The sequence below is a fragment of the Tamandua tetradactyla genome, chromosome 15 (genome assembly GCF_023851605.1).
Source record: "Tamandua tetradactyla isolate mTamTet1 chromosome 15, mTamTet1.pri, whole genome shotgun sequence".
Lineage (NCBI taxonomy): Eukaryota > Metazoa > Chordata > Mammalia > Pilosa > Myrmecophagidae > Tamandua > Tamandua tetradactyla.
In genome coordinates, this window is record NC_135341.1 from 27,137,141 (window position 1) to 27,164,369 (window position 27,229).

Consider the following 27,229-nt stretch of genomic DNA (forward strand, 5'->3'; position numbering starts at 1 on the left):
TCCAGGTGCCTGCCCATGAAAAAAAAAAAAAAGTATGGATGTAGTGAAGGATGAAAGCATAATCGGAGTGATTCAAGAGAAAAATGGAAAGAGAAGAATGAATGTTTTAAGGAATTTTGTTCTAAAGAGAAGCAAAGAAATGAACAGTAGCTAGAAGGGAAAGTGCAGTCTAGAGAATTTATTTTTAAAGAGAAAAATCGAACTATTTTATAAACTAACAAGAATCATCCAGTAGAGACAAAAAGCACTTGGCCCAACCCTGAGGATTTAAGAAAGGCTTCCTGAAAAAGCTGTTCTGTGCTGAGTCACGTAGGCTGAGGAAGAGTGAGCCAGGATGAGGGAGGAGGGAACTGAACAGCATAAGTAAAGATAGGCAAAAAAACCAGAATAGTATACAGGGAGGGGGCTGCCACATGAAGCATATGATAGAAGATGAAGCTAGAGAGGTAACAGGGGACTTAGCCACTATAGGATTTAAGCAGAGAAGCACTAAGATCAAACTTAAATTTCACACAGGTAGGAAATTAGCTTGAGAGGTTCTAGACTAGAGGCAGGAAGACCAGTTATGAGACTGCTAAAATAAAGAAATAATAAGATCCTGAACTAGGACAGTGTTAGAAATAGTGAAAAGGGCACAGTGACAAATATCAAGAGCTCAGTGTTAAAAACAGCATTTCTAAAGGTAGTTATATTTCAGGAAATGTGATTGGGCCCCTTCTGCACATCGAACCCATGTGGTTTTCTCAGTAATTATTTTGACTCACCCATTATTTTAGATTAGTACCCCTCGCCTCCATTAGTGAATTTAATTGAGTGTTGAATAAAAATTTCTGTTAAGCACTGAGGAAGATGGCGGCTTAGTAAGACGCGCGGGTCTTAGTTTCTCCTCCAGAAAAGCAACTAAAGAAACAGAAACAATACGAAACAGCTCCCGGAGTCACGATAGAGACCAAAAAGACAGCGTACCCCATTCTGGAACAGCTGAACGGGCAGGGAGAATCTGCTGTGGTGAGATACCCGAGGGGCGCGCGTTTTCCCGGCCGGGGCGGCTGGCGACTGGGGTCCCCTCCACGCACGTGGCTCCCCGGTCTGACTGGGAACATTGGATAGCGGGGCCCTCCCGTCACGCTTGGCGTTTCGGGCCAGCTGGGCAATTAGGACCGGCACTCTCCCAAGCCGCGGAGGCCAGCGACCCCCGCCTCCACGCGCAGTTTCCCGGGCCGACTGCCGTGCAGACAGACGAGCGCCACGAGCGCCACCTACTGGGCAGGAAAAGAAAAACAGAGCCCAGAGATTTCACAGAAAAAGCTTTCAACCAGCTGGGTGTCACACCCAGGGAAATCTGATCAAATGCCCAGACACCAGCAGAAAATAATGGATGACGCTCGGAAAATTGAAGATATGGCCCAGTCAAAGGAACAAACCAATAGTTCAAATGAGATACAGGAGCTGAGACAACTAATGCTGAATATACGAACAGAAATGGAAAAACTCTTCAAAAACCAAATCAATAAATTGAGGGAGGACATGAAGAAGACATGGGCTGAACAAAAAGAAGAAATAGAAAATCTGAAAAAACAAATCACAGAACTTAGGGGAGTGAAGGACAAAGAAGAAAAAATGGAAAAAACAATGGATACCTACAATGGTAGATCTAAAGAGACAGAAGCTACAATTAGTGAACTGGAGGATGGAACATCTGAATTCCAAAAAGAAACAGAAACTATAGGGAAAAGAATGGAAAAACTTGAGCAGGGGATCAGGGAACTGAATGACAATATGAAGCGCACAAATATACGTGTTGTGGGTGTCCCAGAAGGAGAAGAGAAGGGAAAAGGAGGAGAAAAACTAATGGAAGAAATTATCACTGAAAATTTCCCAACTCTTATGAAAGACCTAAATTTGCAGATCCAAGAAGTGCAGCGCACCCCAAAGAGAATAGACCCAAATAGGCGTTCTCCAAGACACTTACTAGTTAGTATGTCAGAGGTCAAAGAGAAAGAGAGGATCTTGAAAGCAGCAAGAGAAAAACAATCTGTCACATACAAGGGAAACCCAATAAGACTATGTGGAGATTTCTCAGCAGAAACCATGGAAGCTAGAAGACAGTGGGATGATATATTTAAATTACTAAAAGAGAAAAACTGCCAACCAAGACTCCTATATCCAGCAAAATTGTCCTTCAAAAATGAAGGAGAAATTAAAACATTTGTAGACAAAAAGTCACTGAGAGAATTTGTGACCAAGAGACCAGCTCTGCAAGAAATACTAAAGGGAGCACTAGAGTCAGATATGAAAAGACAGAAGAGAGAGGTATGGAGTAAAGTGTAGAAAGAAGGAAAATCAGATATGATATATATAATACAAAAGCCAAAATGGTAGAGGAAAATATTATCCAAACAGTAATAATACTAAAAGTTAATGGACTGAATTTCCCAATCAAAAGACACAGAATGGCATAATGGATTACGACCCAGCAATACCACTGCTAGGTATCTACTCAAAGGACTTAAGGGCAAAGACACAGACGGACATTTGCACACCAGTGTTTATAGCAGCATTATCTACAATTGCAAAGAGATGGAAACAGCCAAAATGTTCATCAACAGACGAGTGGCTAAACAAACTGTGGCGTATACCTACGATGGAATATTATGCAGCTTTAAGACAGACTAAACTTATGAAGCATGTAATAACATGGATGGACCTAGAGAACATTATGCTGAGTGAGTCTAGCCCAAAACTAAAGGACAAATACTGTAAGGTCCCACTGATGTGAACCGACATTCGAGAATCAGCTTGGAATACATCATTGGTAACAGAGACCAACAGGAGTTAGAAACAGGGTAAGATAATGGGTAATTGGAGCTGAAGGGATACAGACTGTGCAACAGGACTAGATACAAAAACTCAAAAATGGACAGCACAATAATACCTAAGTGTAATGTAACTAGGTTGGAACACTGAATGAAGCTGCACTTGAAATATGGTTTTTTGTTTGTTTGTGTGTTTGTATCTTTTGTTTTTGTTTTTTTTTCTTTTTCCTTTTTATATATATATATATTATTAGTATTATTATTTTAATTCTCTTCTCTATATTAACATTCTATATTTTTTTCTGCTGTTTTGCTAGTTCTTTTCCTAAATCGATGCAAATGTACTAAGAAATGATGATCATACCTCTATGTGATGATACTAAGAATTACTGAGTGCATTTGTAGAATGGAATGATTTCTAAATGTTGTGTTAATTTCTTTTCTTTTTTTTGATTAATAAAAAAAAAAAAAAAAAAAAAAAAAAACAGCATTTCTAGCCAGTCTATTGAGCAGATGCTAATGCCATGACTTGTGTTTGGAAATATTAAAAAAAGGTAGGCTGGTGAATGATTAATTTCAGTTTGGGCTATGTTGTTTTAGAGTCTCTATAGAAGAGTCTCTAAGAGAGTAAACGTAAACAGGCAATGATGTAGAAAGCACAGACCTCAGGGCTTGAGATATATATCTGGAAGATATCAGCATTTGAGCGGTCATTAAAATTATTACAATATATCAGATGACCCATAAGTAACACTTTTGGGGAAAATAATGACTGAGCTTTTAGGAACACTAACATTTGACGAGAAATTAGTGGAAAGAAATGCTTGAAGGAATTTCAGATAGAATAGTCAGAAAGGTACAAGGCAAATCAGGAAAAATAGTAACCAAGAAGCCAGGAGAACAGCAAAGACTAATACGTCAGTGTAAAAAAACAAGCTGTACTAACCTGAATAAACTGGCAGAGATGAGAAGAATAAATCAAGAGAGGTCACATCACATAACAGCCTCAACTCTCCAATTCTGCTATATTAATTTTCAAAAATTAGTAGACCTATAGGACCATCTCTCGCTGAGGTCCTAAAGTAGTCAAGCTAATCTGAATGGAATAAACTAAAGGGACCAAACAGAGTTGTTTCACTACACATTTAAGTTTGATCTTAGTGCTTCTCTGCTTAAATTCTATAGCGGGTAAGTCCCCTGTTATCTCTCTAGCTTCATCTCACATCATGTGCTTCATGTGGCAGCCCCCTCCCTGCATTATTTAAAGTAGTTCTATATAAAAAAAAAAAAGGTAATGTATATATTTTAAGTAAACCAAAAATTGCTGCCAAGCATAATAAAATGAATACGAAATTTTTTACTTATTATCATTCCTCACTTATTGTTACATGTTATCTTACCTATGACTTCAAGTAAACTAAACCAACAGTATATAAAATCTTACAACCCTATAAAACATGGAAAAATAGTTAAACATTCTTTTGGTGTGTGGATAATGTAAGTGGAAAAAATTATAGCGATACAATAAAATTTATCAGAAACGGAAAGACTGATGTAGGAAGAAAAAAGATGATTTGAAAGATACAGGGGGAATAAACAGAGCAAGGATAAATTTCCATTTCTTGCTTTTAGCTCTATTTTATCACTTCCTTTTTGGTAGTCAATTTGTCAAACTAAAAATCACTCACTCTTGGATGACTGTACTGTACTGTATGAACGGAGTGACTCACAAGTGTTTTATCCCACCCATACCAAAGAACTCAACAAAGAATTTTTAAAAAATCAACGGAAGCATATTTTCAGATGAGCACATTTTAAAGCAAAATCATTGAAGAGTAAAAAGGATAAGACAGAATTATTTACTTGAAATGGGGAAGTTAATAGCAATTTCTTAGGGTGGGGTGGTGGGAGCTCTCAAGGTGTGAGTCAGTAGATTAAAGAAAAACCAGATCCAGGACTTAGCAAAAGCTAGAAAAGCAAGATTCAGACCACAGCAGAGCAAAGAAACATGCAGTTCCCAGTGACAGAAAGAAAGAAAAAAAGCCGTGTTGGGTCATGCCTCCAGTGTTTGGGTGAGTCACAGAGACTTACAGTGAGTAGAGAGGAAGATTCTATGAGAGAAACTACACCACATGGGAAAAATCTCTAGTTCTTTTGTTATCTTTTGGTTTATTCCTCCTTTATCAATTTACTACTGAACATTGTAATTATATTCAAGGAAGTTCAAATGAAAGCTACTTTCAGAATCTTACCACTCCAAGGATCTGGACATACTTTCCCACACTGCTTTGCACATAGACTAACCAACATACAATGTTTACATCACTACCACAACCTTTCTAATACTGGGTATTTTTAATTTACTAATTTAATATAAAATATTTATTTCTATGGTTACTAACAACTGAAAGTCTATTACATATGCTCCTCTTGAATGAACTATTTGATAACTTGGCCTATTTATCTACAATAATCTAGGTGGCCTTTTTTTATATTGAAAAGGGCACTTTGTATTATATTTATTCATTTTTCTGTCAGATTGAATACAAACCATGTTCCTTTTAGTCATTTTTCATGGAACCAAGGTTTTCAATATTTATTTAGATGCTCATTGATTTGATATGCCTTTACTTGGTTTTAGGCTCCAGTAGTTTGCTCGTCTATCAACAAATCCTGAAGTGGTTTCCATTATTAATCAGTCACACTGCATCTCTTAGAATTTTCATTTGCCTGCTACAAACATTCCACCTCTTTTATGTCATTTAATTGTATGTTTTTTTCCAACTAGTGCTACTAGAGTTCTTTAAAGGAAACATTTTTGTGTTTAAGTAATGAGCTAAAACTTAATGCATTCCAAGGTATCTAGGTATCTACTGAAGAGAAATGAAAGACAAAAAGACATATACACAAATGTTCACAACAGCATTGTTGGTAACAAGCAAAAACTGGAAGCAATCTAAATGTCCATCAATCGCTGAATGGATAAACACAATATGGTATATCAGCAATAAAAATGAATAAACTGTTGATATATTGCATGGATGAACCACAAAAACATGATGTTAAATCAAAGAAGTCAGACACGCAAAAATCTACCTGTTATATGATTTCATTTATTTGAAATTTATAAAAAATGTAAGTCTACAGAGACAGAAGGCAGATCAGTAGTTACCCAAGGTTGGGGTGAGAGCAAGGATTGACTGGAGGAAACTTTTGCAGGCGATAGAAGCATTTTACAGTTGGATTGTGGTGATGGTTGCAAACTGTAGAAATTTACTAAAAATCATTGTCTGCAAGTAAACTTGACTTACCCTTACAATGGGTGAATTTTATGGAATGTAAATTATGCCTCAATAAATTTAAAAAAACAATGAATAAAGGATAAAAGAACCATATATAAATATACATACATTCACATTAAATAATCTCGAAATATAAAAAAATTAAGGGATTCAATTTGTTATTGACAAAAGAAGGAAACAGTATTTATTATTCAGTACTTGCAAGGGTACCATAAGAGAAGATGACACAAGATGGTGATGGAAGTATAAATTGGCACAACCTGTCTGGAAAGTAGTTTGGCAGTGTGTACCACAGGAACTTTAAAAATGTGCCACTGGATCCACTTCTGAGAATACAGCTTAAAGAAGTAGTCAGAAATATGAATAAATTTTTATATATAGATATTCACATGATTTATAATAGTTTAAAAATGGAAGCAATGTAAATATTCCACAACAAAAGGAAAGGTTAATAAAATCACAGCCCAGCCAGGAATAATTATGCAATCTTAAAAAATGTTTGTGGCACTGAAATGTATACTTGAAAGTGATTAAAATGGGAAATTTCACATTGCATATATATTACCACAAATAAAAACTAAAAAAAAAAAAAAAAGTTCGTGAGTCCATAACCCAACACTAACACCCAATATCATCTCCATCATGGTCACCATGGCAAGTTCACTTAGGGTGCCTAAAGGAGACTCATACCACTGGGGCTGAGCCATTTGGGCAGTCAGGAGTCACTATGGCTGCCACAAGCTACAGTCCACAGAGAAGATGCTCTCTGCTGTCTATTGCAAATTGTTGGGAATTACCCAGGAGCCACTAGCAGAATGCTGGTACCATCCTGTAACTATGTAAATGATGTAACATTTGAAATTAAGAAATGTGATCTTCATAGGTTAGAAGAGGGCCCTCCTGTCACAACAGTGCTCAGCAGGGAGGATGGGCTCACATCCTATACAGAATGATGCCGACTATTTGTAGGATGGGATTAATGGCATATTAACTGAATAAATAGAAAATTATTTGTGGTTTCTGTCACTTATGTGATGGTCGGGAAACTTGTGCAAGATGTGAGGCCAGTATAAATCCCATGGATCATCTCATCACAGCCTCTTGAGCTCATGGCTTTAGTTTTACTTGTGAACTTTTTGTCTTAGAAATTCTTGGAGAGCTTGCAGGAAGAAGGGGTTATGCTTAAGGAAAAGCAGGGTCAATACATTTGTATGCCAAGAACTTCTATGAAAGTAATGGCATTGGAGTCAGGTACTCCTGGGAGCTGGTATTGCTCTGGCCTGCAAGTATAAGAGAAAAGATGAGATCTATTTGACTTTATATCATCATGGTGACACTAGTAATGACGGTCAAATACTTTAAATTTTGAATGTGGCAACTTTATGGAAAATACCTTGCATTTTTACCTGTGTGAATACTTGCCATGGAATGGGAACATCTGTTGAGAAAGCAGCAGCCAGCACTGATTATAAAAGTGCTCCAGACAGAATAACTAAAAGTTAAGTAACTTGGAATCTAAATGATGCTAAATGGCTCCGGCCAACATTTTCTACTTCAGGAGCCTCCCTCAAAGTCTTCCTTTGGACTGGTGTTGGAAGAAATGAAGGGACTTTTTGTTCTAATAAAACCAGAAAAGGGGTAAGTACCAAGCTCTGGCAAGTAGGTATATAAAACACTCTTTTGTTTGCTGATAGCGTACTTCATTTACTCATTTATTTGGACATTTGAAGCACTGTAGTTAAGAATACTCATGCATCGATTCAAACATCAGATCTACCACTTATTAGCAATTAGTGAATTTACTTACTTCAGTTCTCTCATTAATAAAATGAGGGTAATAGTAATTTCCACCTCATATGATTATTATGACAATTAAATGAAACAATCTATATAAAGGACCAAGTACAATACTCAGCATAAGCTCGATACCCCATAATTGATAGCAATTATTTTGAATATTGAATGAGTTTTCAACAAATATTTTATTGAACATCTCCTATGCTCAAAGCACCTGGAAAATGGATATTCATGAAATAAGGGAAAATAATTCTAGAACTGATTAAAGACATAATAAAGGAATTCAAATAAGGGGGAAAAAAGAGAGAGAGAGAGAGGTAATTTCATTCCTAGGTTAAGAGTAGATAGAATGGATGCTTTATGTGACCAGGATGCAATAAAGCTTGCAGCTTCCTATCGCAGATGTGGAAAGGGGTCCATACTGATAGAGCTCCAGACTTACTGTCATCATGGACACAGTATCCCAGAAACGGTTATCAAACATGAGAAGAAATTTTAAAAGGAGAAATAAGAATGACCCTATTATGTTTTTCAAAGATAAAATAGTAAACAGCAATCTTGCCAGCATTGAAGGAGTAAAGAAAACTGATGTTGACGTGAGGAAAGGAATTGAGGATGCAGCCCACTTTGCTACAGGTGACTGTGAACCACCTTTGGAAGAATTAGGCTAGCACATCGACTACAGTGATCCACCTTTTGAAATCTGTGGTGCAAATCAGTGGATTAAGTTTAAATTGATCATGAAGAAAACCTGCTTGTAAATGTATTATGATGTCTTCAATGAAACACTTATGGTCAACTTTAAGAAACTACTTGTATTTTCAATTTTGTTAAGGAGCAATAAAACCCATAAAACAAACAAACTTTGTGAGTGTTTATGTTATGCTATAAAGTTAGATAAAATTTGAAAAAAATATTTAATGGGTTCCAAAAGTCCAGTGGTGTAGTGAAAAGCACTACAGAAAATATGGCTTACATAAAACATAACAGGCAAAACCAATATCTAATAGATCCAAAGAGAAAATTCAAAATTTAACTGCAAAAACCTACTCATTATTAACTTAGAACAATGACTACAGCAGCAAATAAGGCAACATCTCCTGCTTAAAGGAATTCAGTCTAATGAAATGGGCAAGAAAAAGTTTAACATACAGTAACAGACATTTACTGCAGTTTCTAACAATGATTAATCCAGCTAATTAGAAATTTACATGGAGAAGAAAAAGACACTGATCTTATTTTTAAGTATTAGCATAAGGATAAAAAAATTTCTACACCTGCCATATAAATAATATAATCAAGGACATCAACATAAAAGGTGTTTCATATAAAACTATCAGTAACAGTTCCATTACATTCTTAATCAATTCAATTACAAAATGTTCTGCTTTAAATCAATGTATCCTATTCTTAAAATGACAAATGTCACAGTTCATTTCTCCTAATTTTTCTCTTTAAACAAGATAACTTCTAGACAAAGAACATATAATTAGTACTGTAAAAGCCCAACAATTCCCTCTGAACACAGCAAAAAGGCATGCCACTAAAATTCCCCATTAAACTTCCCACATCTGAATACTGTTTTAGATCTACCACTTTTAAGGACTTTATTTGAATCTAAAATATCTCACAAAATTTGAAATGAAATTTTGCTTTGCTTTCCATTAACAAATAGGTATGATTTTAAAAAAATCAGTTTCAAGCTCTATAGTTTATAGCAAGGATATAAACTGGTTCAGGTATCAGAGATCTCTACCATTTACTAAAGTTACAACTTTTGAGTACTTACTCTGACATAACTTAGATGATGTGCCAAAAAAGTTAAGCAATTTAGAGTTTTCTGTTGATAGAGGAGAATAAAGAGTTCACTTGATAATTTTTTTTAAAATTACATTGAAATGTACTTTAAAAGAATATCGTATGCTGGAAAATTATTCATACCTTAATTTTTTTTTCTTTCTCAAACGAAATAGTGTTCAAGACCCTGAGAAATTTACACTCTGTTTCAGGCATGTTATCTTAGTAGCAGAGCCGGATTTACAATAAGGAAGTGACAATGCAGATTCTGTGTTTTGACATACATGCTTTACAGTAGAAAACATTTTGCAAGTAAAAGAGTACTAAGGTTTAGAACTACAACATATGCTATATAAAATGATATATTTTTTAAAATAAGACTGTTGCTATATACTTATACTGGGCTAAATTTCACAAACAACCACTCCTCTAACCTCTTTCTTTCCCCATTCCCTTTTCAAAATCTTTTCACTCCAGAACTCAAAAAAAATTAATTTGAAATATATATTTCAGTACACAGTTATTATCTTTATATTCATGGATAGAATTCTCTGAAATTGAAAGCATCTTCATTTGACCCCTCTGCTCTGAAGCAACTTCTGGTTTTTCTATAAAATTTAGATTGAAATTTGAATACTTCTTCTATACTTAAAATTCACTTAATTTATACAACACCTAGTTTATAAAACACTTCCAAACACACGACCTCATTTTCTATGGTATAAATTCAGGTAATTAGTCACTTTACATGTTTAGTAATTTCTTAATACCTTCATTTTTACTTAATGTTGACAACACAGTTTAATAAAAAATCACACATTCTGCATCTACCAAAAAAAAATTAAAAAACAAGAATGCAAAGCTGGAAAACTATCACAAAATTACATAAATAGAAAATCAGTGACCCAAGCAGCCTCCTAAAATAAAGTAATAGGATTTGATGAAACATAAAATATTTTTCTCATTGCAAAAAGATGAAGACCTTTCCATGGTGTTTCACTTTTTTTCTTTTTAACCTTGATTTATATCTTCCTATAACCCTCTTGAAAAATTAGGTTTTATAAGGATGATTACTAAGACATTTAACCCTTTTGCTGAATGTTATAAGAACTATGATAAAAATTTTCATTTTGGCTAAATGTAAAATAACTATCAGCATTCCCAGATTATAAATTGGGCAGTTCTCTGGGGGCCTCTCATACTTTGGACCTAGTAAATCCATATACACATTTATATACACACATACATACATACACACAAAAACTGTACAGAATTAAATTTTTCTACCAACAGAATGCAAAGTTCTTAGCTAAAATTTCATCTATAATTACTGAATTTCTAATTTGTACTGAATTACAAAGTTTTAAATTTTCTGTATATTTTTGCCATCACTGATTCATGTCCCATTTGCACAAATTATATTTAACTCAGTAAGATTTCAACTTCAAGATAACAGTCCCTTGATAAATTAATCTGAACATGGAGTGCCTGGCATGTATGGCTTTTCTCATGCCACATTTTCCCCATACTCCCGTAGAAAACCACCACAGGCTCTTTAGGAGTATCAACCATTGAAACTGGGGGGAAATAATTTATCATAGAAGTGTACAAACACTTACATATCCTTCATATGGACCTGCCCTAATTACTCTCTGCTTCCATTCACAGTCATGCACTTCAGACCTGTTATTCAGTAATTTACTGCCTTCTTAACCCAGTGCTAGTGAATATCTGTACTCACCACTCTATTAAATAGACATTGAGCCACTGATGCCAAAGCCAAGTACTTTCAGCCCTTATAAGGTATTATACAAGTTACAAATAACTTCCTTCTTAAAACCTCTCACACTCCCCTGTAATTCATAAATTCAGTCTTTTCTGGTCCTCCAACTTTCTTGGCTGTTCTTCCAAGTCAGTTTTTCTTTTTCCTGCTAGCTGTCCAAATCCCCAGGGTTCTTACACATCCTCTTTTCTGGAGATGTACAAACCTCCCTGGGAATGTATTTCATGCAGCCTTCACTACGCTGGTGGATAACTCCCATTTGCCTCCAACCAGATGATTCGGTTGCACTCCAGAAATTTATGTCCAATTGTCCTTTCTAGTACACCACTTTCTAGGTCTCCTTGCATCTAGGCACAATTCTAATGTCTTACACATTACCACCAATACTGCTGTCCTAAAAACAAACATCTAACCATGTGATTCTAATACTTAAAATGGAAATACACTACATGTAACAAAAAGCTGAATCCATCTAAAGAGATAGGCTAAACCTACTTTCTTTTTTTTTTAATATTTTTATTGAGAACTCTTCACACCCAGACATTCCATATATTGTGTATAATCAAGAGCTCACAATATTACCACTTAGTTGCCTATTCATCACCATGATCATTAATTCAAACATCTGCATCACTCCAGAAAAAGAAGTAAAAAGAAAAACTCATACATACCATACCCTTTACCCTTCCCTCTCATTGACCACTAGTATTTCCATCTACCCAATTTATTTTACCCTCTGTCCCACATTATTTAGTTTTTTATCCTTTATCTTTTTACTCATCTGTCATACCCTATGTAAGAGGAGTATCAGACGCAAGTTTTCACAATCACACAGACACAATGTAAACATTATATCTTTATACAACTGTCTTCAAGAATCTAGGCTATTGGAACACAGCTCTACAGTTCCAGGTACTTCCCTCTAGCCACTCCAGTACACCATAAACTAAAAAGAAATACCTATATAATGCATAAGAACAACCTCCAGGATAACCTCTTGACTCTGTTTGAAATCTCTCTGCCAGTGAAATCTTATTTTGTCTCATTTCTCTCTTCCCCCATTTGTCAAGAAGGCTTTCTCAGTCCCTTAATGCCAGGTCTCAGCTCATCCTGGGATTTCTGTCCCACATTGCCAGGGAGATTTACACCCCAGGGAGACATGTCCCATGTAGGAGGTAGGGCAGTGAGTTCATCTGCTGAATTAGCTTAGGGGGAGAGCAACAAAAGAGGTTCCCTCAGGGTGACTTAGATCTAATTTTAAGTAGGCTTAGCTTCTCCTTTGCAGGAATAAGTTTCATAGGGGAAAACCCCAAGATCGAGGGCTTGACCTACTGATTTAGTTGTCCCTATGGCTTGTGAGAATATAAAAAATTCTCCAAATGGGGAAGGTGAATACTTCCTTCTTGCTGCCTAGTCTCCCAAGGGTACTTTGCAAACACTCCTTTATTCACTGCTCAAATTGTTCTCACATATATCTGGGCATCACACTGAGCTGGACAAACCAACACAATCTCATACCCTATTCAAACTTCCATGAAACTATGGTGTTCAAGTAAATAATACAAGTCAAATGGGAAAATGCAGTACCCAAAACATAAATACTGAAGCAAATAAACATCTCTCGCTTTAGTCTCACACAGAAGTTGAAGTTTTAAAATGTGGACAATATCATCTTTTATCCTGTATTCTGATATACCATAATCCTATCCAAATCAGCTTTATTCACATCTCTAGTTGAAGCCTGATCAGTTTTTCAACTTTTTAAACAGTCCTTCTTTGGGGTACTGCGGACTTTCATACCTTTAGAGCTCTAACTCTAGTCTCAGGTGTCACATAAATACTCAAAGTGACCAGGTCATAAACAAATAGCTCAGTATCTCAGAATTTAGAAATGACAGTTACACCTCTTGAATATATGTGAATGTTGTAAGAGCTTACAATCTAGGATGCATTATAATAGGCTCCCACCTGATAATCCATATTCTCGACTTTAGTTCACAGAGTTTTTTTATTATAGTTAGTCCATATGATTGAGGCATCATAATATTTGCCTTTTTTGTTCCTGACATTTGATTCAATATACAGTCCTTAAGGATCAGACACCTACCTGTATGCCTCACAACTTCATTCCTTCTTGCAACCACTGGTATGTACACTGTATGTACACACCATAGTGCCCCCTTCCATTCCTCAGTCATTGTACCCTTAGGCCACTTCCATCCATCTGAATGAGGAACACTTCCACCATAAACAACAGTGCGCAAATGTCCACTCATGTCCCCACACTCAGTTCCTCCAGGTATATGCGGACCAAAAGGGTTTCAGGATGATATGGCAACCCAACCCCTAGCCTCCAATAGTACACTGTCGTCCAAGGAGCTGCACCTCTCCATTTCCCTACAAATGATGAATATAAACTTATTTTCTTTTTAAAAACATTAATTTGAAATAGGCGATATATTTGTAATATTGAATGCAGAAAGTACTATAAAGGTATATACAGCAAAGAGTCTCATTGTCATCTCTATCTCACATCAAACCAATTTCCATCCTTATTCTCATACACAGGTGATCACTACTAATAATTCTTTATATATTCTTTCAGAGTTTCTTTACATATAAGCAAACAAGTGCAAAAACAGATTGTTATTTTTTGCCTCTTTTGCACACACACATAAAATAATTATACACTGTGTTGCAACTTCCTGGTTTTGTTTTGTTACCAAGATATATACCAATAAACTTTCATATTAGTAAACTGACAGCTTCCTCATCTGTTTTAGAGACATTGGAATGAAGCGAAATCTCAATAAAGTTGGCCACTCAAAGTGGGACAGAAATTCTGGAATGAGCTGTCTGAAAACACAAATCACAGAACTTATGGGAATGAAAGGCACGGTAGAAGAAATGAAAAAAAAAAAAACGGAAACCTACTATGGCAGATTTCGAGAGGCAGAACATAGGATTAGTGAACTGGAGGACAGAACATCTGAAATCTGACAAGAAAAAGAAAATATAGAGAAAAAATGGAAAAATAAGAGCAGGGATTCAGGGAATTGAATGACAATATGAAGCGTACGAATATACGTGTTGTGGGTGTCCCAGAAGGAGAAGAGAAGGGAAAAAGAGGAGAAAAACTAATGGAGGAAATTATCACTGAAAATTTCCCAACTCTTATGAAAGACTTAAAAATACAGATCCAAGAAGTGCAGCGTATCCCAAAGAGAATAGATCCAAATAGACGTACTCCAAGACATTTACTAATCAGAATGTCAGAAGTCAAAGAGAAAGAGAGAATCTTGAAAGCAGTAAGGGAAAAGCAATCCATCACATCTGAGGGAAGCCAAATAAAACTATGCGTAGATTTCTCAGCAGAAACCATGGCAGCAAGAAGACAGTTTGCATGATATATTTAAATTATTAAAAGAGAAAAACTGCCAACCAAGAATTCTATATCCAGCAAAATTGTCCTTCAAAAATGAAGGAGAAATTAAAACATTTTCAGACAAAAAAAAATCACTGAGAGAATTTGTGACCAAGAGATGAGCTCTACAAGAAATACTAAAAGGAGCACTAGAGACAGATATGAAAAGACAGAAGAGAGAGGTGTGGAGAAGCGTGTAGAAAGACCATAAGTAAAGGTAAAAAGAAGAAAAATTAGATATGACATATAAAATCCAAAAGGCAAAATAGTAGAAGAAAGTACTACCCGTGCAGTAATAACACTAAATGTTAATGGATTAAACTCCCCAATCAAAACACACAGACTGGAAGAATGGATTAAAAAACAAGACCCATCTATATGCTGTCTCTACTCAAAGCACATGAGGGCAAGGACACAAAAGGACATTTCCACACCAATGTTTATAGCAGCATTATTTACAACTACCAAGAGATGGAAATGGCCAAAATGTCCATCAACAGACGGGTGGCCAAACAAATGGTGGCACAGACATACGATGGAATATTATGTAGCTGTAAGACAGAATAAAGTTATGAAATATGTAACAACATGGATGGACCTTAAGGACATTATGCTGAGTGAGATTAGCCAAAAACAAAAGGACAAATACTGTATGGTCTCACTGATATGAACTGACATTAGTGAATAAACCTGGAATATTTCATTGGTAACAGAGACCATCTGGAAATAGAAATAGGGTAAGATATTGGGTAATTGGAGCTGAAGGGATACAGATTATGCAACAGGCCTTAATATAAAAACTCAGAAATGGACAGCACAATTCTACCTAACTGTAATACAATTATATTAAAACACTGAATGTGAGAAAGATAGAGGGAGGAGGGCTGGGGGCATAAATTAAATCACAAAGAAAGATAGACGATAAAGATTGAGATGGTATAATCTAGGAATGCCTACAGTGTATAATGATAGTGACTAAATGTACAAATTTAAAAAAGGTTTTTGCATGAAGAAGAACAAAGGAATGTCATTACTGCAGGGTGCTGAAAATAGATGGTAATTAATATTTTAAAAATTCAACTTATCTGTGAGGCTAAAGCAAAAAATGTTTATTTGGTACAAAATTTATATTGCAACTAGTGCATTGCCTAATATAACTTATGTAGAGAGTTGGTTGAACAACATAAGTACATGAACCCTTGGTTAGGACATGAGATTTTGTTGGTTTGTCCAGAGTGATGTCCCAATGAATCCCAAAGTGATTTGCTCAGTGAGTTTAAAAGTATTTGCAAAGTCCCTTTCAGGAAATGGTGAGAACAGGGGAAAATTCAACCTCCCCAAGTTGAATTATTGATATTCTCACAAGCAGTGCAGACAACTAAAGCTATAGACTGAGCCCCCAGTCTTGGAGGTTGTTCATAAAAAACTTAACCCCACAAAGGACAGATCAAGTCTACTTAAAATTAGGCCTAAGAGTCACCCCCAAGAGACCCTCTTTTGTTGTTCAGAAGTGGTCTCTCTCTCCAGCCAATACAACAAGCAAACTCATCACCTTCCCCCTGTCTATGTGTGACACGACTCCCAGGGGTGTGGACCTTCCTGGCAACGTGGGACAGAAATCCTAGAATGAAGTGAGACTCAGCATCAAGGGATTGAGAAAAACTCTAAAATGAGCTGAGACCCAGCATCAAGGGATTGAGAAAACCTTCTTGACCAAAACGGGGAAGAGTGAAATGAGATGTCAAAGGCTGAGAGATTCCAATATTTAAAAATTATAACTAAATTTTAACTAAAGCAAAAAAATGTTTATTTGGTACAAAATTTATATTTTGACTAGTGTAGTTTCTAATATAACTTATGTGGACAGCTTAATTGAGTACCATAGTACATAGAACCTTGAGTAGGGCATGAGATTTTGCAGGTTTGTCCAGAGTGATGGTATGATAAATCCCAGAGTGATTTGAACAGTGACCAAAAAAGTATTTGCAGGCTTCTGGGCCAAGACGGTGGCTTAACAATGTGTGCATTTTAGTTCATCCTCCAGAACAACAACTAAATAACCAGACACAGTACATTACAGCTCCTGGGGCCACATCAGTGACCGGACACACAGCATACCCCAATCTGGACCAGCTGGACCAGCTGCGAGCCCTCCCAGAACCCTGAGTTCCCCAAGCCGTGGCAGCCGGTGCCCCTCCCCCACAGGCTGCGTCCCAAAGGGGAAAGGAAATAGATTTTATCAGCAGCAGGAGATGAGCCCAACAAAACACCAATTGTGGAATTACTTAACAAGTTCTGACAACTAAACATAGGCCCCCAGCTCAGGTTAATCTGGTCAAAGCAGAGGTTGCTGATTTTTGCCCTAGTACCAAGGGGGCAGGGCTGATGGAAAAAGAAAAAAGAAAAAAGAAACAGAGGTTTTTGTGGCTGTGTCTCTACAAAGTCTTGACTGCCTTTGGATACAGTGGCAGGACTTCTCAGGCTGCAACTGCACCAGGCATAGGCAGAAACAAACTCCTTTGAGGGCTTGTCTGGAGCCTGTGCCTTTGGCAGGGGAGGGTGAAGCCCAATTCAGGTGGGATCCTTCCATCAAGTAATTCAGACACCAGGGCTTGATAATTTGAAGCCATTAAAACCAGCCTACAACCTCTGCTCTGTCTACACCATGCCCCCAGCAGGCAGAGTCTGCCAAAGTTAAAGGTGCCACATCATCTTATGCAGGTGGGACCTGCAGGCAGACAAGCACCACATACTGGGCAGGATAAGAAAGACAGAGTCCAGAGACTTCACAGGAAAGTCTTTCAACCTGCTCGGTCTCACTCTTGGGGAAAATCGACACGGGTGACTCTTTCCTCCTGACAGGATGGCAGTTTGGTCTGGGAAAATCCGGCTGTGGTCTATAATACCTAAGTAGACCCTCCTAAGTGTGGGAGGAAAAAAGCACCATACAAGCAGGGCAGGAAACAAGAAAACAAGAACTGAAAAATTCTCTTCTGTTAAACAAAATTTAAGCTAGAGGTCCAGATAAAGCTGAAATGAATGTCAAAGAACAGATAGACAACAAATACATCCAGCAAGAAAACCCTAGGTAAAAGAAGTGCAAGCAATCTCCAGAATAAACTAATTAAGGTGATTAAATGCCTAGACACCAGCAAAAAATAACAAATAACGCTAGGAAAATTGAAGATATGGCCCAGTCAAAGGAACAAACCAACAATTCAAATGAGATACAGGAGCTGAAACAATTAATTCAGAATGTACAAACAGACATGGAAAACCTCATTAAAAACCAAATCAATGAATTGAGGGAGGATATAAAGAAGGCAAGGAATGAACAAAAAGAAGAAATCGAAAGTCTGAAAAAAACAAATCACAGAACTTATGGGAATGAAAGGCACAGTAGAAGAGATGAAAAAAACAATGGAAACCTACAATGGTAGATTTTGAGAGGCAGAACATAGGATTTCTGAATTGGAGCATGGAACATCTGAAATCCGGCAAGAAAAAGAAAATATAGGGGAAAAAATGAAAAAATATGAACAAGGACTCAGGGAACTGAAAGACAATATGAAGCACACGAATATACGTGTTGTGGGTGTCCCAGAAGGAGAAGAGAAGAGAAAAGCAGGAGAAAAACTAATGGAGGAAATTATCACTGAAAATTTCCCAACTCTCATGAAAGACTTAAAACTACAGATCCAAGAGATGCAGCATACCCCAAAGAGAATAGATCCAAATAGATGTACTCCAAGACATTTAATAATCAGAATGTCAGAGGTCAGAGAGAAAGAATCTTGAAAGCAGGAAGAGAAAAGCAATCCATCATGTACAAGGGAATCCCAATAAGACTATGCGTAGATCTCTCAGCAGAAGCCATGGAGGCGAGAAGACAGTGGGATGATATATTTAGGTTACTAAAAGAGAAAAGCTACCAACCAAGAATTCTATATCCAGCAAAACTGTCCTTTAAAAATGAAGGAGAAATTAAAACATTTTCAGACAAAAGATCACTAAGAGAATTTGTGACCAAGAGACCAGCTCTGCAAGAAATACTAAAGGGAGCACTAGAGACAGATATGAAAAGGCAGAAGAGAGAGGTGTGGAGAAGAGTGTAGAAAGGAAGACTACGAGTAAAGGTAAAAAGAAGGAAAATTAGGGTGGGCTATGGTGGCTCAGCAGGCAGGAATGCTTGCCTGCAGTGCCAGAGGACCCGGGTTCGATTCCCAGTGCCTGCCCATGTTAAAAAAATAAAAAAATTTAAAAAAAAAATAAATATAAAAGAAGGAAAATTAGATATGACATATAAAATCCAAAAGGCAAAATGGTAGAAGAAAGTACTACCCATGCAATAATAACACTAAATGTTAATGGATTAAACTCCCCAATCAAAAGATACAGACTGGAAGAATGGATTAAAAAACAGGACCCATTTATATGCTGTCTGTACTCAAAGGACATGAGGGCAAGGACACAAAAGGACATTTCCACACCAATGTTTATAGCAGTATTATTTACAATTACCAAGAAATGGAAACAGCCAAACTGTCCATCAACAGATGGGTAGCCAAACAAACGGTGGCATATACATACAACGGAATATTATGCAGCTGTAAGAAGAATAAAGTTATGAAGTATGTAACAACATGGATGGACCTTAAAGACATTATGCTGAGTGTGATTAGCCAAAAACAAAAGGACAAATACTGTATAGTCTCACTGATATGAACTGATATTAGTGAATAAACTTGGAATATTTCGTTGGTAACAGAGACCATCAGGACATAGAAATAAATATTGGTAAAATATTGGGCAACTGGAGCTGAAGGGATACAGATTGTGCAACAGGACTGAATATAAAAACTCAGAAATGGACAGCACAACACTACCTAACTGTAATACAATTATGTTAAAACACTGAATGAAACTGAATGTGAGAATGATGGAGGGAGGAAGGCTGGGGGAATAAATGAAATCACAAAGAAAGACGATAAAGATTGAGATGGCATAATCTAGGAATGCCTAGAGTGTATAATGATAGTGACTAAATGTAGAAGTTTAAAGGTGTTTTTGCATGAGGAAGAACAAAGGAATGTCATTACTGCAGGGTGCTGAAATTAGATGGTAATTGACATTTTAAAATTTCAACTTATGTGTGAGATTGAAGAAAAAAATGTTTATTTGGTACAAAATTTATATTTTGACTAGTTCATTTTCTAATATAACTTATGTAGATAGTTGGTTGAACAACATAAGTACATGGAACCTTGGGTAGGACATTAGATTTTATTGATTTGTCCAGAGTGATGCCCCGATGAATCCCAGAGTCATTTGATCAGTGAGTTGAAAAGTATTTGCAGGGTCCCCTTTGGAGAATGGGAAAAAATTCAACCTCCCCAAGTTGAATTATTGATGTTCTCACAAGCAGTGTGGACATCCAAAGCTATAGGCTGAGCCCCCAGTCTTGGGGTTTGTTCACATGAAACTTAACCCAAAAAAGGATAGGTCAAGCCTACTTAAAAGTAGGCCTAAGAGTCACCCCCAAAAGAACCTCTTTTGTTGCGCAGATGTGGCCTCTGTCTCCAGCCAATACAACAAGCAAACTCACTACTCTCCCCCTGTCTACGTGGGACATCACTCCCAGGGGTGTGGACCTTCCTGGCAATGTGGGACAGAAATCCTAGAATGAGCTAAGATTCAGCATCAAGGGATTGAGAAAAACTCTAGAATTAGCTGAGACCCAGCATCAAGGGATTGAGAAAACCTTCTCGACTAAAAGGGGAAGAGTGAAATGAGACAAAGTGTCAATGGCTGTGAGATTCCAAACAGAGTCGAGTGGTTATCCTGGAGGTCATTCTTACACATTAAGTAGATATCACCTTGTTATCCAAGATGTAATGGAGAGGCTGGAGGGAACTGCCTGAGAATGTGGAACTGTGTTCTAGTAGCCATGTTTGTTGATGATGATTGTATGATGATACAGCTTTCACAGTGTGACTGTGTGAGTGTGAAAACCTTATGTTTGATGCTCCTTTTATCTATCTTGTCAACAGACGAGTAGAACATATGGAATAAAAATAAATAATAGGGGGAACAAATGTTAAAATAAATTCAGTTTGAAATGCTAGTGATCAATGAAAGGGAGGAGTAAGGGGTATGGTATGTAAATGTTTTTTTTTCTGTTCCTGTTTTTGTTTTATTTTTCTGTTGTCTTTTTATTTCTTTTTCTGAATTGATGCAAATGTTCTAAGAAATGCTCATGATGATAAATATGCAACTACATGATGATACTGTGAATTACTGATTATGTATGTAGAATGGAATAAGCATATATGCAGGATGGTTGCGTTTCTTTCTTGTAATTTTTTTTAATTAATAAAATTTAGTTTTAAAAAAAGCATTTGCAAAGTCCCTTTGGGGGAATCATGAGAAAGGGGGAAAATTCAACTTCCCCAAGTGGAAAATTCTTGATATTCTCACAAGTAGTGGGGACAACCAAAGCAATAGGCTGAGTCCCCTACCTTGGGGTTTGTTCATATGAAACTTAACCCCGCAAAGGATAGGTTACGACTACTTAAAATTGGGTCTAAGAGTCACCCCCAAGAGAACCACTTTGTTGCTCAGATGTGGTCTCTCTCTCCAGCCAGCATAACAAGCAAACTCACTGCCCTGCCCTTCTCTACATGGGACATGACTCCCAGGAGTGTGGATCTTCCTAGCAATGTGGGACAGAAATCCTAGAATGAGCTGGAACTCAGCATCAAGGGATTGAGAAAATTTTCTCGCCCAAAAGGGGGAAAAGCGAAATGAGATAAAGTGTCAATGGCTGAGAGATTCCAAACAGAGTTGAGAGGTTATCCTGGAGGTTATTCTTACGCATTAAATAGATATCACCTTGTTAGTCAAGCTGTAATGGAGAGGCTGGAGGGAATTGCTTGAAAATGTAGAGTTGTGTTTCAGTAGCCATGTTTCTCGAAGACGACTGTATAATGATACAGCTTTCACAATGTGATTGTGTGATTGTGAAAACCTTGAGTCTGATGCTCCTTTTATCTACTTTATCAACAGACGAGTAAAACATACAGAATAAAAATAAATAATGGGGGAACAAATGTTAAAATAAATTTAGCAGACTGAAATGCTAGTGATCAATGAAAGGGAAGGGTAAGGGGTATGGTATCAATGAATTATTTTCTGTTGTCTTTTTATTTCTTCTTCTGAATTAATGCAAATGTTCTAAGAAATGCCCATGATGATGAATATGCAACTATGTGATGATACTGTGAATTACTGATTATATATGTAGAATGGAATGATCATATAAGAAAGCTTGCGTTTACTTTTTGTTATAGTTTTTTAAATTATTAAATTAATAAATTAAAAACAAACAAAAAACCTCTCTCTCCTGTCTTTTCCTATCTGACTATAGTGCTCCCTTTAATATTTCTTGTACAGCCAGTTTCCTAGTCACAAACTCTTCCAGTGATTGTTGTAGTGAAAATAACACCCTCATTTTTTTGAAGGACAGTTTTGCTGGGTATACAATTCTTGGCTGGCTGTTTTTCTCTTTCAGAATTTTAAATATAGTATAGTTTCTGTTAATCTGATCAGAATTTTTCAGCTCTTGTTTTTCTGGTTCTTGCCCTGCCTAGGAACGTCTCCTCAGATGTGATCCACCTCAGTCAGATTTTTCCAAACAGAAAGGCCTACATCTCAGGAGGAGAGTATTATCAGCATCAAGTTTCCCTGAGGATGAGACCCAGTAGGTTGCCAGACTTTCCTATGAAGCCTCTAGACTCTGTGTTTTTCCTCTCCTGCCCAGTCTGTGATGCTTCTCAGCCTGCAGCTTCCCACCAGTATAAAGAATGCAGTGTCTTTAATTCTACGTAGCCTCTTCCTGCCAGTGGTGTGGCTGAGACAGAGGCTGAGGTAGGAGGTGGGCTTAGGTTGCTTCTGTTTTCCAGTCCCTGGGACCTGAATTCCCTGAAGAAGGGCAGTCACTTGAGCTAGCCCCTGCCACCCTTTTCTTGGGGAAGATACAGCCTTTAGGGAATTATCCCCCCTCACCTGATTAGTTACTTTGTCTCTCAAACATGCCTTAATTATGCCTTTGCTTGAGGAAGTGCTAAAGCCTGAGAGTGTTGGCAGTTCTATTTAATGAGCTGTTAAGAAGTTAAAAAGGGGGGTGGGGTGGGGAGCTGGACTCCAGCTCCCTGGGCTTGCCACTGAAGAGCTGGAGTTGGTATACAGATCTATTTCCCCAGGTTCTATGTGTCCCCCTTTCTTAGGGCCCAGCCTTTTCCAGCATTTTGTGCTGTCCAACTCAAAAAGCCTCTGCATTTTCTTGTTTGTTTGTTTTTCTTTGTTTTGATTTTTCCTTTTCCATCAGCCCAAATACTTCTCTGCCAAGGCAAAAACTCCCAGTTCCTTTAGTGTTTACTCCAGGTTTATCTGTGTTCAGGGCCTGTTTTCAGCAGAGCAAATTTGTTCATCAATTCCACAATTGGAATTTGGTTGAGCTACCTTCCTTGCATCTAGTAGGGTCTGTTTCCTTTGACCCAGCCTGCTATCCCCATGGGGGAGAGGCACCAGCCTTCTCAGTTTGGGAAGCTTACAGTTTTGTAAGTTCTGTGAGATCTCAGCTGTTCCACCTGTTCCAGACTGGTGTATGACATGTGTCTAGTCACTGATGTCTTACCAACAGTTGTTCCATTCAGTTCTTGGCTATTTACTAGCTGCCCTGGAGGGCAAACTAAATTCCACACCTCAGTACCCCCATATTCTCTTCTAAGAGAAGTTTTTTTAAAAAGTAGACTACTTTCTTAAGGCAGTACTTCTCTATCACCTTTGAAGAAAGGTATTGTGTTGACAATATTTTTTTTTCATGTCCCACAACTATAATAGAATATTCCAACTAGTTTGTCCACGCCGAGAACACCATTTCCTGAGGGAAGGCCAAGCACTCTCCACAAACTGGGGTCACTGCTGCCAGCGCTGCTAGTGCATGCCCTAAGTGAGCCCCACATTGCCAAGACCGAGGTTGCAGACACAGGCTTCTGGGCACTCCACACAAAGTGAGTGGTGAGGCCAAGGAACAGGAGCTTCTGAGAAAGCATAACTCGGAAGTGGCTCGTTACCTTTCCAACCCAAGCCCCACAGCCTCATCTGCTAAACTGCAGACAACCCACAGATCTTGCTTCTCTGGCTACAAGCCCTGGACTCGTCAACAGCAGACATGGCCTGAGTGTCATGAGAGCAAGCCCTGCCTCCGGGAGCTGTGGCGAGGGCAGCAGCTCCTTCTCTGCGGGACCCTGGCTGCAGCTGGTGGCTGCCTCTGCCCGGCTCAGACACCAGGTCTTCAGTCACAGCATAGGTTCAGGACTGGGAGGGTGAGCAATAGCCTAAGTGAAAAGTCCTCACGACCACAAATGAATAAATAAATATGTCAATGAACCACTAGAGCTACCACTTCTGTGTCGGTGTGTGCCACGATCCCCACCCCCACCCCTAGGAAAATAAAACTAAAGAAAACCACACGAAGGAGAACACAACTTGGCTCTCCAAGGCCTTGCTGAGAGGATGCAAGTGCAGCAGCCAGAGCAGCTTTCACAGAAACAGGTTCAAGTGGCTAAAACCGAAGGGCGTGGGTTTCTTCAAAAGAAAGGGAAGTATTAAGTCCGATGGCAGAAATGGTGGGACCACATCACCTACGACCTACCCATCGGCTGAGCCCATCCCTGGCCATTGTGGTCTCTCTCTGGGGCCTTCCCTGAGGGCAAAGTTCACTGAGTGCATGGTACCCTAGGCTGCAGAGGGCACTGGAACTAAACCTCCTATTTCTGAAATGCGTAAAAGTTGCCACTGTACAAGTTAAGCAAAATAATAAGGAAAAAGGGAAAGTGAAAGTGAAAATCATGCACTTGGAAGCAAGGCAGGTGGGCACTGCAATACAACTGTGCCGTGTCCGCATCCGGACCGACGGCTCCGCAGGGGTGCAGCTCACTGCTGCTTGCACTCGGCCGGCTGGCTGGGCTCCTTCTGCTAGAATCGTACGAATGATTAACAGACAAAAATTACACCTTGGGGTTTATCTCAGTGTCTTCCTCCTCTTCTCCCTCCTCATTACCTTCTAATTCCTCTTCTTCTCCTTCCTCGCCTTCTTCAAAATTGTCGGCATCTTCTATGGCCTCCCCGGTAAAGTAAAGCACTGCGCGCAGGACAATCCTCTCACGGAAGAAGTGGCCAATTTCAAAGTCAGATGCTAATGTGATTCTCCATCCCCAGATGCTTATAGGGGACTGAAGAAGTTGAAAAAGGAATCATGGCAATAATATTTTTAAACACCTACTATACTACATGCCAGCACTGTACTAACATTGTAGGACTAGAAGACAACATAAGCTAAAACAGTTTCCTTAAAGGACATTATTAGCTAATAAGGGTTGTAAGAATTTAACTGCTAACTCAGAACAATAAATAATTAAGGGTTAAATTTTTTCATAAACATGATCAAAGTTCAAAGAATTAAGAGATAAATCTGTGAGAACTGTGGCAAATGATAAAATTTTACAGAGAATGCATTAAGCCTCCACTTAATTATGATTCAGAATAACAAGAGATAAGGATTTAAATCCAAAGAACTTATCCAGAATACATTCATACTTAAAATACCCAACAGAAGAAAACCATGACGTTTTAATTAGTATTAAGCTTGCATATATTAAAAAAGAAAAAAAACTTGCACGTGTCCAAATGTCCATTTGTGTCCCAACACGCAGTTCCTCCAGGTATATACCTAGCAATGAGGCTGCAGCATTTCACTCCCAGCCTTCTGTGGAACCACAGCTGCCCTCCAGAAAGGCTGCAATTCTCAGCTTCCCTACCAACAGTGAACAGGTACATCTCTTTCTCCACATTTCTCTAGCACTTGCTTCTCTCTGTTCATTTTTAAACAGTTTTATTGGCTCATCATATAATCCAAGCTAAGTAAATAGACATGGAATCTTGAATAGGGCATGAGATCTTGTTGATCTGCCTGGGTTAGTCTGATCCCCTGATATATGCCAGAGTAATTTGGCTAGTAAATATGAAAGTAATTGCAAAGTCCCTTTGGGGGAATAGGGAGAAAGGAGGAAATATTCAACTTCCCCATTTGAGGAATTCCTGATATAGTCTGCATGCAGTGGGGACAATAAATCAATAAACTGAGCCTTCAATCTTGGGGTTCACTCTTTGTGAAATTTATTCCTGTAAACAATAGGCTAGGCCTACTGTTCTAGTTTGCAAACTGCCGGAATACAAAATACCAGAAACAAAACGGCTTTTAAAAGGGGGAATTTACTAGGTTGCAAGTTTACAGTTCTAAGGCTGTGAAAATGTCCAAATTAAGGCAAAGCTATGAGAATGTCCAAATTAAGGCACCAACAAGGGGTTACCTTCACTCAAAAGAGGCAGAAGAAGTTCAGGGTTTCTCTCTCAACTAGAAGGGCAATGTGAAGTCTGCTAGCTTTCTCTCCCAGTTTCTTGTTTCATGAAACTCCCCCGGGGGTGTTTTCCTTTTTCCATCTCCAAAGGTCTCTAGTGCCTTCACTCTAAAGCTTTTTTCCAAAATGGTTCCCTCTTAAAGAGCTCCAGTAAGCAACTCCACTTGGAATGAATGGAGACACATCTCCATGGAAACCATCTAATCAAAAGTTACCACCCACAACTGGGTGGGTCACATCTCCACAGAAACAATCAAAAAGTTCTCACCCAGCAATATTGAATAAGGATTAAAGAACTTGGCTTTTCTGGGGTCCACAACAGACTCAAATTGGTACACCTACTTACAATTATGCCTAAGAGTCACCCCTGAAAAATCTCTTGTTTCTCAGATGTGGCCTCTCTCTATAAGCCAACTTGGTAAGTGAATTTACTGCCCTACACCCTACGGACATGACTCCCAGGGGTGTAAATCTCCCTGGCAATGTGAGACAGAACTCTTGGGATGAGCCAGGACCCTGCATCATGGGATTGAGAAAGCTTTCTTGATCAAAAGGGGAAGAGAGTAATGAGACAAAATAAAGTTTCAGTGTCTGAGAGATTTCAAAGAGAGTCAAGAGGTTATCCTGGAGGTTATTCTTACACACTATATAGATATCCTTTTTTAATTTAGGTGTATTGGAGAGACTGGAGGGAAATACTTGAAACTGTTGTATGTGTTCCAGTAGCCTTGATTCTTGAAGACGAATGTATAACTATTTAGCTTTTACCATGTGATTATGAAAACTTCATGTTTTCCAGGGCTTGGATAGATGAGTGAAAAAAAAAAAGC

The 27,229-nt window shown here is 38.0% G+C and overlaps 1 protein-coding gene and 1 pseudogene across 23 annotated transcripts in view; one reads left to right on the top strand and one right to left on the bottom strand.

Annotated features, from left to right (window-relative positions):
- The window catches only part of SLMAP (sarcolemma associated protein), a 256,378-nt gene that overhangs the window by 201,768 nt on the left and 27,381 nt on the right, over positions 1-27,229 (bottom strand). The window lies entirely within an intron of this gene.
- On the top strand, positions 6,878-7,621 carry LOC143657722 (pyruvate dehydrogenase E1 component subunit alpha, somatic form, mitochondrial pseudogene; annotated as a pseudogene).